We start from the raw sequence: 16,044 nt of genomic DNA on the forward strand, positions 1-16,044 counted from the left end.
CGAAATGAACAGAGTCTTTCAGTGTTGCTGTGGCTTGGAGTGAAATAGTCTAGTCTCTTTCCTCCCATGTCAGTGGTTAGTCTGGGACAGCGTAGGAAAGGCAAGACCTTAAGCAAGGTGCATGGTGACTCTCTGCAACAGAGGCAGTCCCCCCACAAAGGGGCTGATAGTTAATGGTGTCTGATGACAGCATTTTCAGCAACTGGATAACAAGCCTTTCCTTGAAGTAACACCTGAGTGGCCAATCTATATCACATATCTATGTGCCCACTATACCAGTTTAATGACTTTCAAAGATTTTTCACTATGGTTCATGTGTTAGTCTGTTTGTGCTGCTGTAACAAAGTACCTGAAACTGAGTAATTTATAAAGAACAGAATTTATTCCCATAGTTCTGGAGGCTGGAAAGTTCAAGATCAAGGTGCTGGTAGTTTTGGTGTCTTATGAGGGCCTGTTCCATTGATGGCAGCTTCTCTCATCTGCATCCTCACATGACAGAATTCAGATGAGCAAAAAGGGGCAAGCACTGTGTGAATCCTCCTTTATAATGCATTCATTCAATTCCCAAGGGTGGAGCCCTCATGACCTAATCGTCTCCTGCAGGTGCCACTTTCTAATACTGTCGCCTTGGTGATTATGTTTTGATGTGGATTTTGGAAGGGACACAAACATTCAAATCATAATTGTCCACAATAAGAAATACCCCTTATATCACCACATGGGAGTGTATGCTTGCTCTCTCTCTCACACACACACTCACACACATACATTCTCTCTCTCTTACATAAATAAAACAAAAGTTTAATTATATATATATGCGTGTGTGTGTATATATATATATATATATATTTTTTTATTTTATTTTATTTTTTTTTTTTTTTGAGACAGAGTCTTGCTGTGTCGCCCAGGCTGGAGTGCAGTGGCACAATCTTGGCTCACTGCAAGCTCCGCCTCCCGGGTTCAGGCCATTCTCATTCCTCAGCCTCCTGAGTAGCTGGCACTACAGGCACATGCCACCATGCCCGGCTAATTTTTTGTATTTTTAGTAGAGATGGGGTTTCACCGTATTAGCCAGGGTGGTCTCAATCTCCTGACCTCATGATCCACCAGCCTTGACCTCCCAAAATGCTGAGATTACAGGCGTGAGCCACCAAGCCTGACCCAAAATAATATTTTTTATGTGTTCCTTTTGCATGTGATGTATTGTGATATTTTCAATTTCATTTTGTTTCGTTCCATTTCATTCCATATCATTCTGTTTTTCTTTACTTTTAAAAATGCTGTTTATAACACACTAATCTGATTTCTAAGATACCACTATTAGGCTGCAACTTGCAAATCTGAAAAATGTGATACTAGATAGACTGTGGATAGACAAGTACTCCCATATGCATGGAATAGGCTAGTGTTTCATTATATGGTTGGATTACTTTCATTTCCAGGAAACCAGAAAAGAGCCACATTAGGGTTTTAAAGATCTGTGGGCCCCAAAGAGATGCTATGGCTCATAACAAATTTCTAATCTTGAATGCCTTGTTCCAGGTGGGATGTCATTTGTGATTACTTGTTCTGACAACATGAGCTCCAGGCATGATTTTCAAAGAAGAAAGACGTAAATAGTAACGTCAGTGAGAATCATGATTTCCAATTACTTATAGAGTTTTAAGAGGAGGTCAGGTAAAGACATACTAGTTTTTTCAGACAGAGGATTCCTGTGATCTGTTGTTTATTGTAGCTTTCACATGAGAGGAATTGCTGGAAGAAACATTTGGTATCATGGAAGAAACATTTGGTATCATGCTTCAGAATGTGAGTTTTGAAATGCCTGAAATAAAATATAGGGTTAAATGCCTGAATGAGATAATATAGTCATAAAGTTAAGAAAAACATTAATTTTAAGGCAAAGATACGAAAAACATCATGAACATAGCAATATGGAATTTAGGAAGATGATAAATAAATAACGTCTCACTGTGCCCAAAACACCACCACCAACAACAACAAACTAAAAATGCATTCTTTATGCTTGAAACTAGAGAACTGAGTTCAGGGTCCTTATTTGTATAAGATTTATACTCAAACACAATAGCAATTTAGTCACAGGTATATAAGCAGAATAAATACGCTAGTGTGGGAGCAGTATAAACACACAGACATAATGAGAAAGAAAACAACATATATCTACTATTTTCCATGTTCTATGCTAGAAAATCTACAATTTTTTTCTCATATTTAATCCTTGCAGCAACCTTCCAGGTGGACTTGATAATTACCATTTTTATAAATAAAAACTTGAGGCTAAGATGTAAGTAACTTAGCAAGATTAGTGGAATCAGGATCAGAATTCAGATCTCTGACTCTACCCTTTTTCACTACTTTGAAGTCATATGTATGTTTAAATTTCTATCTTTTAAAAATCTGCAGAATAAATACACATTAAAACTAGACATGTATATACTGATATGTCAAAATAGAAGTTGAAAGCTGGTTAATCAATTTACTACCACATTTCTATATTTTGTATTTTTGCTGTTTGTGAGATGGGAGTATTATATGTTTTTTAAAAACCATTTATTTCTGTTATAGGAATTTGATAATTTCTTCTCACATTATTGTATCTATATTATATTTCAGTCAGCCGTTAAGAAATTCACGGCTGCTCTGCCTGTAGAGTAGCCATTCTTTATTCCTTTACTTTCTTAATAAACTTGCTTTCACTTAAAAAAAAAAGAAATTTAGAAGTCAGATTTTATCAATTCAAACAAAGTAATAAGTATGCATATATACTGAAGAAAAGTTGAAATGAAAGTCAACCAAGATCTGGAAACTGGTGGAAATAGTCATTTATAGATATATTTCATATCAATTATAAATAACTATTATCACTATTACAATGTGATTTTTAAGCATTATCATGTATAAGAAGTGTAGTCTTATTTTTAAAGGGAATAGCAGACTCTCTTTGATTTGTCAGGATTTATCCACACATGAGCATATGTTCACTTCAGATGTCACTGCTGTATTAACAACAATAGTTCTACAAAAAGGGGCAAGAAGCTTATAAAGGACAGACTTTAAAAAGTCATTATTAGCCCAGTTACCTCAAAATAGTACAAGAAATTAAGTGATTGACCTCATTAAATAGCTCACCTCACATCATTTTATTCTGCAGAAATTAGCTCTGAGAAGTGTTATAGGACACATTTGACTTCGACATTAGAGATTAAAAACGAACTAGAAAATGTTTCCAGAAGCTGATGAAGACATTAGGAAGAGTAAAATATAATCACGTTCTCTTTGTTGACAGTATTGGTACAAATGAAACGTCAGAGTTTAAATTTTTTGTGCTATGGCTTTTACGTCTCTCTGATCTTGCTTATGCAATGGTTTTTAGCCCTCTCTGAACTTGGTCAAGTCATAAAATTTCTGGGTCTCACTTTTCCTTACTTATAAAATAGGGAAGCATTTGAAATGTACATTCTATTGTATATTATTGTTTTTCTGAGATGTTTTGGTTATTCATCAGAAGCATAATTATAAGAGACTATAAGATGATTTTCAGAGCTTTGTACTGAAGGAACAGGAGAAGGCAGTTTTATAGTTTAGGTCCTGATGGGGTTTTTCTATGTGATATTGAACAAGTCACTGAACCCCTTCGTGACCCAATATTTAAACAATACAATGGAGATTCTAATTTGTACTCCTCATTTCTTACTGATGTCTATTGAGGATAGAGAGCCTGGAAGTACTTGAGGGATGGAACAAACCACAAAGTTAAGGTATTATTATCTTAAGAATCTGCTACTTCAATGAAAAGGAGAATAAGTTGTTCTAGGGGTGCGTCAATGAATTACTAACATCACATGTGAACACAATTTTAACTCCTGATTTACCTAAAACATTTGTTAAACAATGATACTTGGAGTATTTATTTTACTGTCTTTTGAGATGAGTGTTCAATGATGCTTGATGGCTTGGAAATAAAATCTTCTTACATCTGTTGGAGGAAACATGTATTAGGTATTTTGGGATATATGTATTCCAAAATAATTATGGAAAATAAAGACTACTTTTACTTTTGATATCAACTTAAAATGGCATTTATGATGATCATCTTCTATTTTCTAGGTACGTATTGTTATATAGAAGTTGTTGAAGTGTCTAACATGCTCTTTATGAAAACATACTCAGAATATTCACATGTGGTCTTCACACATTTTTAAGTTTCAGCAAAGATGAAATATGTCAAATTTTAAATTTGATTATATTTTCTATTGTAGTTAAAGTGTTGAGAGTAACTGAGCTGCCAGTGATAACGTACAGAGAAAGAAAGGCCCAGGGCCTGGGCCTGGGCATGAGTATAGACTGTATTTAAGCAACTGTAGCTAAGAATAAAGTTCACAAAGGAAGTAGAAGAGAGTATTCAGAGAGGAAGGAGGAAATACAAAACAGGGCTGCACAGTTCTGGAAGCTAAGAGAAGGGAGACTTTCTACAGCTAGGGCTTGGTTGACGTAGGACAGAGGAAATTTGAAATGGCCAGGACCCAGGATCCACACATAGTCACATGATGAATCACAAAGGTTTGAAGGAAAATTAATGTCATTTAGCATGGAGGCCTGGTGACAGGGGCTGGCAGTAGGGATCAGGGACCCAGCTGTGAACAGTGCTCCTCAAACACCTGGTTCCATATACCTGGAGGCCTTGGTGAAGATTAATAGGATTCAGTATAGGAGAACTGGACAGGAAGCCAAAGGACATACTGAGATGTTTTTGGGACAACACAGAAACCCAAAAACTTGGTGAAGAGTATGAGACTGAGGTTCAGTGAAAGAAATACAACTGGTTTGTTTCTAGAAAGAGTGAATATTATAATAGTGGTAATAGCAAAAGAGATTTTAGGTACACCTACGGAGCTCTATGGAGATTCTTTTTATTTCACGTTTAGAGGCTTAACTGATCCCTGAGGCTTGGATGACATTTAAACTAACAAGTAGGAGTTAAGTGCTTAGCACATAGTAGATGCTCAATAAATATTTTTTGAATGAATGAATTATATGATCTTATTTCTGGAGAATAGAAGTCTTCTGCTGTTATCCAAATAATTCCAAAGGTATTAATTTACAACAGTGTTTTCTAAATGTTTCTATGAAAACTAATTTATCAAGGTATTCATAAGTTTTAACATCAAATCATATTTTGACCAAGTGAGTCAAGGAACTGCTGGGTTAAATAAAGTTCATTGGCCGGGTGCGGTGCCTCACGCCTGTAATCCCAGCACTTTGGGAGGCCAAGGTGGGTGGATCACAAGGTCAGGAGATCGAGACCATCCTGGCTAACACGGTGAAACCCCGTCTCTACTAAAAATACAAAAAATTAGCTGGGCGTGGTGGCAGGCGCCTGTAGTCCCAGCTACTCAGGAGGCTGAGGCAGGAGAATGGTGTGAACCCGATAGGCGGAGGTTGCAGTGAGCCGAGATAGCGCCACTGCACTCCAGCCTGGGTGACAGAGCGAGTCTCTGTCTTGAAAAAAATAAATAAATACATAAATAAATGAAGTTCATTACATTTCTATATTGCAAGACTTCACAGCAACTTTATATTAATATGTGTATGACTCTCTTAAAGATAGGTAGTATGTGGGCTTTTCCAAATGTATTTGATTACAGAACTCTCTTTTCAACTACCACCTTTCTTTCCTGAAGTGTCCTTTGAATTAGTGTTATAAAGAACATGCATTAGGACATATTAGAATACAGAGTCACATAATCACAAAATTAATAGAAGGACAAAATAAGAGATGGGTTTTGAAAGGATTGAGAAAAAAGGTATCCAAGTACCTTTTTTTGGAATTTCTAGGATTTCAAAAAGCAAAATTTAAAAGAATTGGAGAATCTTCATTGTATTCCTAATGTTCATCCCTAGGGATAAGAGGCCAAGAATCAAGAATCCTTGTTTACTTCTGGTCTACAGTTGGATGTTGGGCTGGATAAATTTGAAGAATATGGGACATTTTCAGAAAATATGTATGGGATGAAGAAGATTATGAATCAAAGGCAGTCAGTCATTGCAGTGTCTATACATTATTAAAGCTCTATGTAATTTATTCTACTTGAATTGCTTTGGGGAAAAAGAGCTCTTGTCTGTGCTTATGGGGAGTGGGTGGGTGGGAGGTATGGGAGGAGAGATCTCGTTCCTCTGAAACTATAAGATATTATCCATTACTGTGTCTGGCTCCCTCCCACTTAAAAGCAGAGTATGTGCCTCTATTCACTTTTATATAGACAGCATCTCTTACCATACGTGGCATATACTAGGTGCTTAGTAAAGGTTTGAGCTGAATTGAACTAAGAGGATCTGAAGAAAAGAGGCAGAGCTTGGGCCAGGCGCAGTGGCTCACGCCTCTAATCCCAGCACTTTGGGAGGCCGAGGCGGGTGGATTATCGGAGGTCAGGAGTTTGAGATCAGCCTGGGCAACACGGTGAAACCCCGTCTCTACTAAAAATACAAAATTAGCCGGGAGTGGTGACACATGCCTGTAATCCCAGCTACTCAGGAGGCTGAGGCAGGAGAATCGCTTGAACCTGGGAGGCGGAGGATGCGGTGAGCCGAGATCGCACCATTGCACTCCAGCCTGAACAAGAGTAAATCTCCGTCTCACTAAAAAAAAAAAAAAAAAAAAAAAAAAAAAAAGAGGCAGAGCTTGTATTCTTACAGTGCCCATTTTTCCTCAAATGGCAAGGTCATGGCACCCCTCCACTCCCATTGTTTGGGTAATCTGGTTATTAGGAGCACTCTTGCTTTAGGAAGATGTTTTGTGGACATTGCCGCATGGTGTTTTCAAGGTGTTTTGCACCATGTTTCACTGGAGTGGATTCGAAAGTATATTCTAAAAACAAAGCCCATAAGCTGTTCTTTATTGTTTACAGTGGCATATAACAGAGGCCCCTCTAAGGTTACAAAGCCTATAGTTCTGGGAAAGGAGAAGGAAACTGGCCAAACAACTAAGCTAGAAGTTACGATAGTCTTTATTTCCAAAGAACTAGGTGGGGTAGGGATAGTATCAGAGTGATTGATATTTCATCCCTTTTTCCATCTTTTCGTGAAGAAGGAAGTTTGACTCATTTTAAACCAGACCTCAGAATAATGTCATCTTAACAGTCACTAACAAACTTCTTAAAAAATGAGATTCCTGGGCTGGGCATGGTGGCTCAACGCATGTAACCTTAGCATTTTGGGAGCCTGAAGTGGGAGGACTGCTTGACCACAGGAGTTAAAGACCAGTCTGGGCAACATAGCAAGACCCCATCTCTATTATTAAAGTAAATTTTAAAAATGAGACTTCTGGAAAAATATGTTCAACATTATTTGATAATATAAATCTTTTAGTGGACTTCAAATCAAGTTAAAATAATATTTAATAAAACTATTATTATCAAATATTAGAAGGAGAGTTTTTTAGTTTAACAATTAAACATCTACAGTAACAGAATTATGACTGTCACTATGGCACAAAAATAAATGCCTTATATCTTCAAAATTGTTTATAGTTGAGTTAGAGAGACAGACATGTACCAAGATAATAAAGTGAATGAGAGGAGGCAGTGGTAAGTTAGGTAGAAGATTTGAATTCAGGCTGGATGTGCAGCACCCTTAGCCTCCAGATGTACACACTAGTTTAGTGACAACAACGTGCTGAGATCCCAGCCCAGACATTTGGTTGGCTTTGAGAGTCCTTACCAGGAATGTATCTATGTTTCAGACAGGCAAATTCACAAATATTTGAATGAGTCATTATGATAGAAAAGCCAGTTCCAAAGGATTTCTTAAGAGAGAATCCCTTAGTGCTTATGAAAAAAATAATTCAGAGCAATCTAGACACCACAAAAATTCTAGTATCTCCTGACAAATATATTCCAGCTCTCTCTGATCCTTAAATTCAGAATTTAGAATAAAATTGAGATAGCTACTTCACAAATCGTATTGCATAGGAAAGAGACCATAAACACTGACGCTGGACCAACACTTAGGTCTAATATTGAGTTCCTGATTGACTTTGGGAGAAATATTTTATTTCTTCTATGCCTCTGTCATCTGAAAACTAGGAGTACAGCATCTAATGCAAGGGCTCATGTGAGAACAAAAGATATAATGTATGTAAGGTTAGATTCCTTCCTTACATTCTCTCATAGAATCATTTGCCTCTTTTTATAGCACATTTTACAGTTTGAAATTCAATAATTATAAAATTAACCCTTTACTGTTTGTCTCCTCTGCCTTCTGCAGGGAGATATGCTTCCTGAGAGAAAGGACCACGCTTCTCCTGTTTACCATGCTGTCTCCCACTCTAGCACATCCTTCAGCGATGCTGACCGGTGGAAACCAGAGCAGTACCTGGTGTATACTACGCTATCGTAAGCTATTATAAGCATTGTTCTTTTTCTTCTCCCACCCAGAAACCTGAAAGTTTTCTTTTCCTTACTCTGTTCCTCTGTGAGTTTTGAGAATTTCTGTACCTCTCTTATAATACACGATATTACTGGCGTAGTGCTCTCATAACACTTCCTAGATGGTACTCATATGTGGCATGAGCCTTCTTAATCAACACTAAACTCCTTCTAAACTAAAAAGCATAATCCCTGTTACTTATATCTGTATTTAAAGTGGAGTTTTCCCTGAGTTGTTTCTTTTTCTTTTTTTTTTTTTGAGACGGAGTCTCGCACTGTTGCCCAGGCTGGAGTGCAGTGGCGCGATTTCGGCTCACTGCAAGCCTAGCAGGTTCACACCATTCTCCTCCCTCAGCCTCCCGAGTAGCTGGGACTGCAGGCGTGTGCCACCATGCCTGGCAAATTTTTTTGTATCTTTAGTAGAGAGCGGGTCTCACCGTGTTAGCCAGGATGGTCTCGATCCCCTGACCTTGTGATCCACCTGGCTTGGCCTCCCAAAGTGCTGGGATTACAGGTGTGAGCCACCGCGCCCGGCTCCTGAGTTGTTTCTTGTAGATGAAAAAGTAATTTTTTGGTCTGCTTATATTATTTTGCAAACTTATCTTTTACTTTCACCTAAATTGTTAGGATAAAGTAAAGATTTAGACTGACTATTGGTACAGTTGCATCTCGCTACTATTTACTGTTCACTATTTCACATATACAATAAGAAACTATATATCCCTATATTATATTTGCCTAAAGGCAGAAGGAAGATTAAAGATACCATCTAACTCAGTGTTTGCTCATTATGCTCATTTTCATGTTGACAAACTTCTTTATGAATATAACAATTATTCCTTGATTTCTGCAACTCATGGCAGCACTAAAATAGATTACAGCTCCAGGTTTATGTTCTGCTTACATTCAGGACAAGGGCTCTGAAGAATTGCACATTTCCAGGAGAGAAGTTTCCATGGAAACTTGGACAAAGGCAAAGCAAAATAATTCTTCAAGGCCTATGAGAAAAAAATTTCACCTTGCTTTTTATTTGCAGTTCTGTGTCCCCTGAGCAGTTCAGCCAGCTTGCCACTGCCCTTGCTCTCTAGGAATCCCCGTTTGAAAATTATATATAGCATTATGCATCTCTGAAATCTGCAAAATAGGATTTGATGAGTGTAAATGAAGAGTTATTTCTCCGGAAGGCTCAAACCCAGAGGTTTATTACGATACAATTTTTAAAAGTTAAAGCATACATTTAAGTAGCCACTGAATTTATGAATATGGAGGTGTTTTTCAAATTATAAAATCCTTAAAATAGGCCTCAAGAAGAGAGTTTTAGGATAAATAAATGGAATCATTGATTAGAGACAATTAGGCATTTCAAGGCAATTTGCTAGCTGAAAATAAAGACCAGGTCAAATGATTTTCGGTAAATGTATGGATCATATATCTTGGGTAAAAGGAAGTCAGGGGGTTCATATAAAGTCCTTTGGAGAATGATGTCTCTCCTGTTGGTTTGCAAAATCCTGTACAGCAGGCTGTCTTATTTATTCTTGTATCTTCTATGGCACTAAGCACAGTATTTTTAAGGCACTTTGGGGGCTGGATGGGTGTAGTGAAGAGCATTCACCATCTCCCTCAAGAGTCCAGCATCACAGTCAGAAACAGAGTACTCTCTGCTTCCTAGGCAAAACTATTGACACTATTTAATAACTTCATCATACAGTTCATATTTTATCGAGGAACCTGCCCCGATAGTCACGTAGGTTCTTTTCTATTTTCCCTAAGCGTCGGCCAGTTTGAGAAATAAAGGGACAGAGTACAAAAGAGAGAAATTTTAAGGCTGGGCATCCGGGGGAGACATCACATGTCAGTCGGTTCCGTGATGCCCCACAAGCCGCAAAACCAGCAAGTTTTTATTAGGGACTTTCAAAAGGGGAGGGAGTGTACAAATAGGGTGTGGGTCACAAAGATCACGTACTTCACAAGGTAATAGAATGTCACAAGGCAAATGGAGGCAGGGCGAGATCACAGGACCACAGGACCGGGGCAAAATTAAAATTGCTAATGAAGTTTCGGGCACCATTGTCATTGATAACATCTTATTAGGAGACAGGGTTTTGAGAGCAACAGGTCTGACCAAAATTTATTAGGCAGGAATTTCCTCTTCCTAATAAGCCTGGGAGTGCTGTGGGAGACTGGGGTTTATTTCACCCCAAAAGTCTCGACCATAGAAGACAGCCACACCCAAGGGGGCCATTTATAGACCTACCCTCAGGGGCAAATTCTCTTTCTCAGGGATGTTCCTTGCTGAGAAAAAGAATTCAGTGATATTTCTCCCATTTGCCTTTGAAAGAAGAGAAATATGGCTCTGTTCCGCCCGGCTCACCAGTGGTCAGAGTTTAAGGTTATCTCTCTTATTCCCTGAACAATTGCTGTTATCCTGTTCTTTTTTTCAAGGTGCCCAGATTTCATATTGTTCAAACACACATGCTCTACAATTTGTGCAGTTAATGCAATTATCACAGGGTCCTGAGGTGACATACATCCTCCTCAGCTGACAAGATTAAGAGATTAAAGACAGGCATAGGAAATCACAAGGGTATTGATTGGGGAAGTGATAAGTGTCCATGAAATCTTCACAATTTATGTTTAGAGACTGCAGTAAAGACAGGCATAAGAAATTATAAAAATATTAATTTGGAGAACTAATAAATGTCCATGAAATCTTCATAATCCACGTTCTTCTGCCATGGCTTCAGCCAGTCCCTCTGTTTGGGGTCCCTGACATCCCGCAATAATATTTCACTTTCTTTTCGTTATTGAGCTTAATTGTAATCATGTTCAGAAACATATCCACTCTTCGACGCATTCTTTCAACAATAACTTCTGAATAATATACAAAGTACTATGCCAGGAATGTGCCCTCAAGGAGTCCATAAAGGGCTGCTGACTTTAAAAAAAGATGATACAAAACTAAAGAAAAACACAGACAACAAAATGTGAGTTACTGTACTCTGTAATATCTCATAATGTTGAGGACTGTCATGGGTTTTATGGGTGTCCAGAGCAGGGGCATGTGACTCAGCTCAGTGGTGCCTGTCATATGGGGGTTAGATCAGGTAAGGCCTCCACAGAGAAATGTTTGCTCTCAGCGTTTTTTTTTTGTTGTTGTTGTTGTTTGTTTGTTTGTGAGATGGAGTCTCGCTCTGTCGCCCAGGCTGGAGTGCAGTGGCGTGATCTCAGTTCATTGCAACATCTGCCTCCCAGGTTCAAGTGATTCTCCTGCCTCAGCCGCCTGAGTAGCTGAGACTACAGGCACATGCCACCACAGCCGGCTAATTTTTTGTATTTTTATTAGAGACAGGGTTTCACCTTGTTAGCCAGGATGGTCTCGACCTCCTGACCTCATGATTCACCTGGCTCGGCCTCCCAAAGTGCTAGGATTACAGGTGTGAGCCACCGCACCCGGCCTGTTCTCAGTCTTGAAGGATGATTAGATGTGAATAAGGCAGTCAAGCAGGGAAACACATTCAGAGAGAGGAAACATATGTAAAAACACAGGAACATGGAAGAATGCCAATGTTTCAGGCACTGAACATTGGGCTTAATGTAAGGAGTAATGGGCATGAACTTGAAGAAGGCAGAAGCCAGGTCCTCAAATGCCTTTATGCGAAGTTAACAAGTGGGAATTTTATCCTAAAGATAGGGAACCCACTGAGTTATCTCAGTGAAAGAAGGGCTAAATCTGTACCGTTGTCCTAATTTAAGTGTTAGGGGCAGAGGAAGTCCGTAATAGAAGGGAGACCAGTTACGGAGCAAAGAGGCAATATTGACTCCCAATAGTGAGGGTCAAAACTAGGGTGGTATAGACAACATGGAAGGGATAAGGAGATCTGGAAGATAGATGAGCTTGGTAACCAATTGTTTCGGCCGGGTATAAAAAAGAGGAAGGACTGGAGTGGATTTCAAATTTCTAATGCAAGTGCTGGGAAAGTGGTAATACTGTTAAGTGAAATTAGTACAAGAAGCAAAAACAAAAAAACAAACAAAAAACCCCATAAAGATTATAAAGATTTAGGGTATGGCTTTAGCCTGACTGCTCACCTGACCTCAAACAAGATTCTTAACCACTTTGAGCCTCATTCCTTTGAGATGATCATGTGGGATTGTTTGGAGGATTAAATGAGATAATGTTTACAAAACATTCACACATTTGCTCAATCTATATTTTGTGAGCATTTATTATGTACCAGGGTAAGGGGTTCAGAGTTCAGAGGTGTCTAAGACAAAGTTTCTGCTCTTATAATATATCTGTTGTATGTATGGGAAGATAGACATAAATAAGTTAACAAATAAATGAGTAAACTTCGAAACCCCCTCTCTACTAAAAATACAAAAATTATCCAGGCGCAGTGGTGGGCACCTGTAATCACAGCTACTCCGGAGGCTGAGACAAAAGAATCGCTTGAATCTGGGAGGCGGAGGTTGCAGTGAGCCAAGATCATGCCACTGCACTCCAGCCTGGGCGACAGAGCCAGACTCCTTCTAAAAATAAATATATAGGTAAACTAATTATAGATTTGGAAGCGTGCTTTGAAAGAAATAAAAATGTTGATGTGACAGTTACAGACAGGGTTGAGAGTTCTATTTTTTGATAAGTTGTTAAGAAAGGCTAAAACTTGCAGGGAGTTATTCAGTCAGAGACAGCTAATCATAGTTAAGGAACAGCATCCCAGGCTGAGAAAACCACAAAGACTCTGAATTGGGAAAGAATTTGGAAGGACAGTACACACCTAGCAAATCCCTAAATATAATAAACACACAATAAATAATAGATATTATGTTTAGAAACAAGAAGACAGGTATTGATTATATGCCATGGAAAACTATCTGAACAAAATACCTAATTCATTTATTGCATACATTATATAGTCAGAACAATATTTAAAATTGACACATTTGCAAATGTATCTTTATATTTAAGAACATGAATACAATTGTAAATGGAGTGAAGGGTTGGGAAGGAGTTCTATAAAGTAATATTGAGGTTTATGGACTAGGAATTCTTGTAGGGAATTGTGTGATTAATATGCTTCCCCATGGTATTGGAAATATATTTTTCTTTATTTTCCAATTAGTTTTTTATTTGTTTGAGTCGGACTCAACCTTAACATCAGTGGATCCTCCAAAGATGGGAGACTACCTTTTTGAAGACTGCAATCCACACAACTCTATATAGAAAACTCTATGTTAACTTTCATGCTTTTAGTAGAAATCTCTATTATTAGTCACTGCTGCATTTTTTTCTGTGCAGTGGTAGAAGATATATCATCTATTTTTTTTTTTTGAGATGGAGTCTCGCTCTGTTGCCCAGGCTGGAGTGCAATGGCGCGATCTTGGCTCACTGCAACCTCTGCCTCCTGGGTTCAAGTGATTCTCCTGCCTCAGCCTCCTGAGTAGCTGGGATTACAGGCATGTGCCACCATGCCCAGCTAATTTTTTTTGTATTTTTTGTAGAGACAGGGTTTCACCATGTTGTTCAAGCTGGTTTCGAACTCCTGACCTTGTGATCCTCCTGTCTCAGCCTCCCAAAGTGCAGGGATTACAAGTGTGAGCCACTGTGTCCGGCTGATATATCATCTAAACGATAAAAAATCACTCAATATAGATTGTGTTACTTTTTTAAAAATTGCAAATGTCATATGTTATACAGGGAAATTATTAAGTAACTATCCCATCCTAGTGTTCAAGTGTTATGTCTGAGAGTTTGCTGTTTTACATGCAAAGGAAAGATTATAAACAACTTCTGTACCACATCAATGAAGTCATTCAAATTTGATATTAATCCTAGTTAAGCAATTTGCCTGCCATTCATTTGATTTGTCTTCTTAAACGAGAATGCATAGTAAAAATGGGTTGCAAATATTTGGTAGTTATAAACTTAGGATTGAAAATGTAGAAACATTAAACTTAGACTGATGTGTTAAAGCATGTTGATAATATCAATTAAAAATTTAAATGTCAAAGGAATTAACCAAAAAAGAAATAGCTTAGCAGACGTTAAAACCACAAAACAGGAATAGGACTATTCTAGAATTCAATGAATGACAGCCTCCATGTCTGTTCAGAGTGAATTCTAACAAATAGCTAACGAATATAAACAGTCTATTTAAGTGCTGCTGGAAAATTCCCCTTCAACCAGCAGCTGACATGACTGTTGTCATTCAAAGGGCATAAGCAAATGTCAAATAATTGAATCATTGAGAAACTGAGATGACAATGACCTACATTCTCCTTAATGCTTTTTGAAAATTCTTCCCTGGGCTATTCAATAGATGATGTTTAATAACGGTATTAAGCTAAAGAAAAACCACGGGAAGTCAAAGTTTAAATAGGGCTTAACTCTTTAATTGGAGATTCCTCAGGGAAATTGGCTGTGGCTCTTGCATACCAGGTTGAGTGTGTTTCTGTAAAATTGCACTGATAGGATCCTGAATCACCACGTTTTATAGATAAGAGAAATACAAACTTCACATGAAACAATGTGGTGCTCCAATCAAGTATGAAGATTGTCATATCCTAGCACAGGCAGCGCCTTCCAATTCTTTTCCTGCCTTCCTATAACTGAATATGTGTGTCCTTAACATTTTTAAAGGAACCGTAGGCCAGCAAGGTGCTCTTTGCTAGAATTAAGGTCCTTGTTCTCCTTGTACCCCCATTTCCTGTTTCTTCATTTGCCGCTGGCTTTTATCTGGTTTTCATTAACTCAGGGACTTACATATCCATTCATTAGTTGGCATCTTCTAGCCTGACACCGTGACTGATCTTGGGTTTGCTTCTTGATTCTTCCTTTGTCTCTTGGATCCAATATAACTACGTGTCTTTGGAACTAACTCCACACATTTTTCTGTTTTTAGTCTTGCTACATCCTGCTCTAAGGCGAGTGGGTTATAGGTATATCCAGCAATACCATTCTAGAAAAGACAATCTTTAATAATAGAGGCTCTAATGCCAAATCCCATGCATCTTTTAGTAACGAACAGAAATAACTTCTACATCCTTCAAGTTTAAAAATATTCATAGCAGATTCTCAGAATTTTAATGGTTACTCAAATTTGAGCTCTGTGGCATAAATTGTCCAGCTAGTCTGTAGGAGCAAGGCAGGTTATTGCATCTGGAACTATAGCAAGACAACAAAATCAATTATTCTAGATGTAATCTGAATACTTCTATAATGTTCATTAAAGATGTACATTAATTATGAATACAAAAGGTAACATTAATTTGCAAACATTGCAATAAGTTACATACAGTTGACGTGTTAATACAAACTACTAAAACAAGTTATTGAAAAATTCTCTGGGAATTCATGAAATGATCTTTGTTCTAGATCAAAATATACTTGTTTATCCTAGATGCATGAAATGTGGTGATGATGGGATAAATCTGATTCCAAAGCCCACACATTAAAACTAGCCTCCCTGTTTTAGTCATATGTCAAATATATCCAGTAGTGGATACTTTTGAGGCTCCCCCCAGAGGCTCTGGATCTCCTTTACAGGGTATAAACACCCATTGCTCAGCTCCTTTACTCATAGTTTTGCCACTAACAGCT

Source organism: Pan troglodytes, chromosome 6, assembly GCF_028858775.2.
Source record: "Pan troglodytes isolate AG18354 chromosome 6, NHGRI_mPanTro3-v2.0_pri, whole genome shotgun sequence".
Lineage (NCBI taxonomy): Eukaryota > Metazoa > Chordata > Mammalia > Primates > Hominidae > Pan > Pan troglodytes.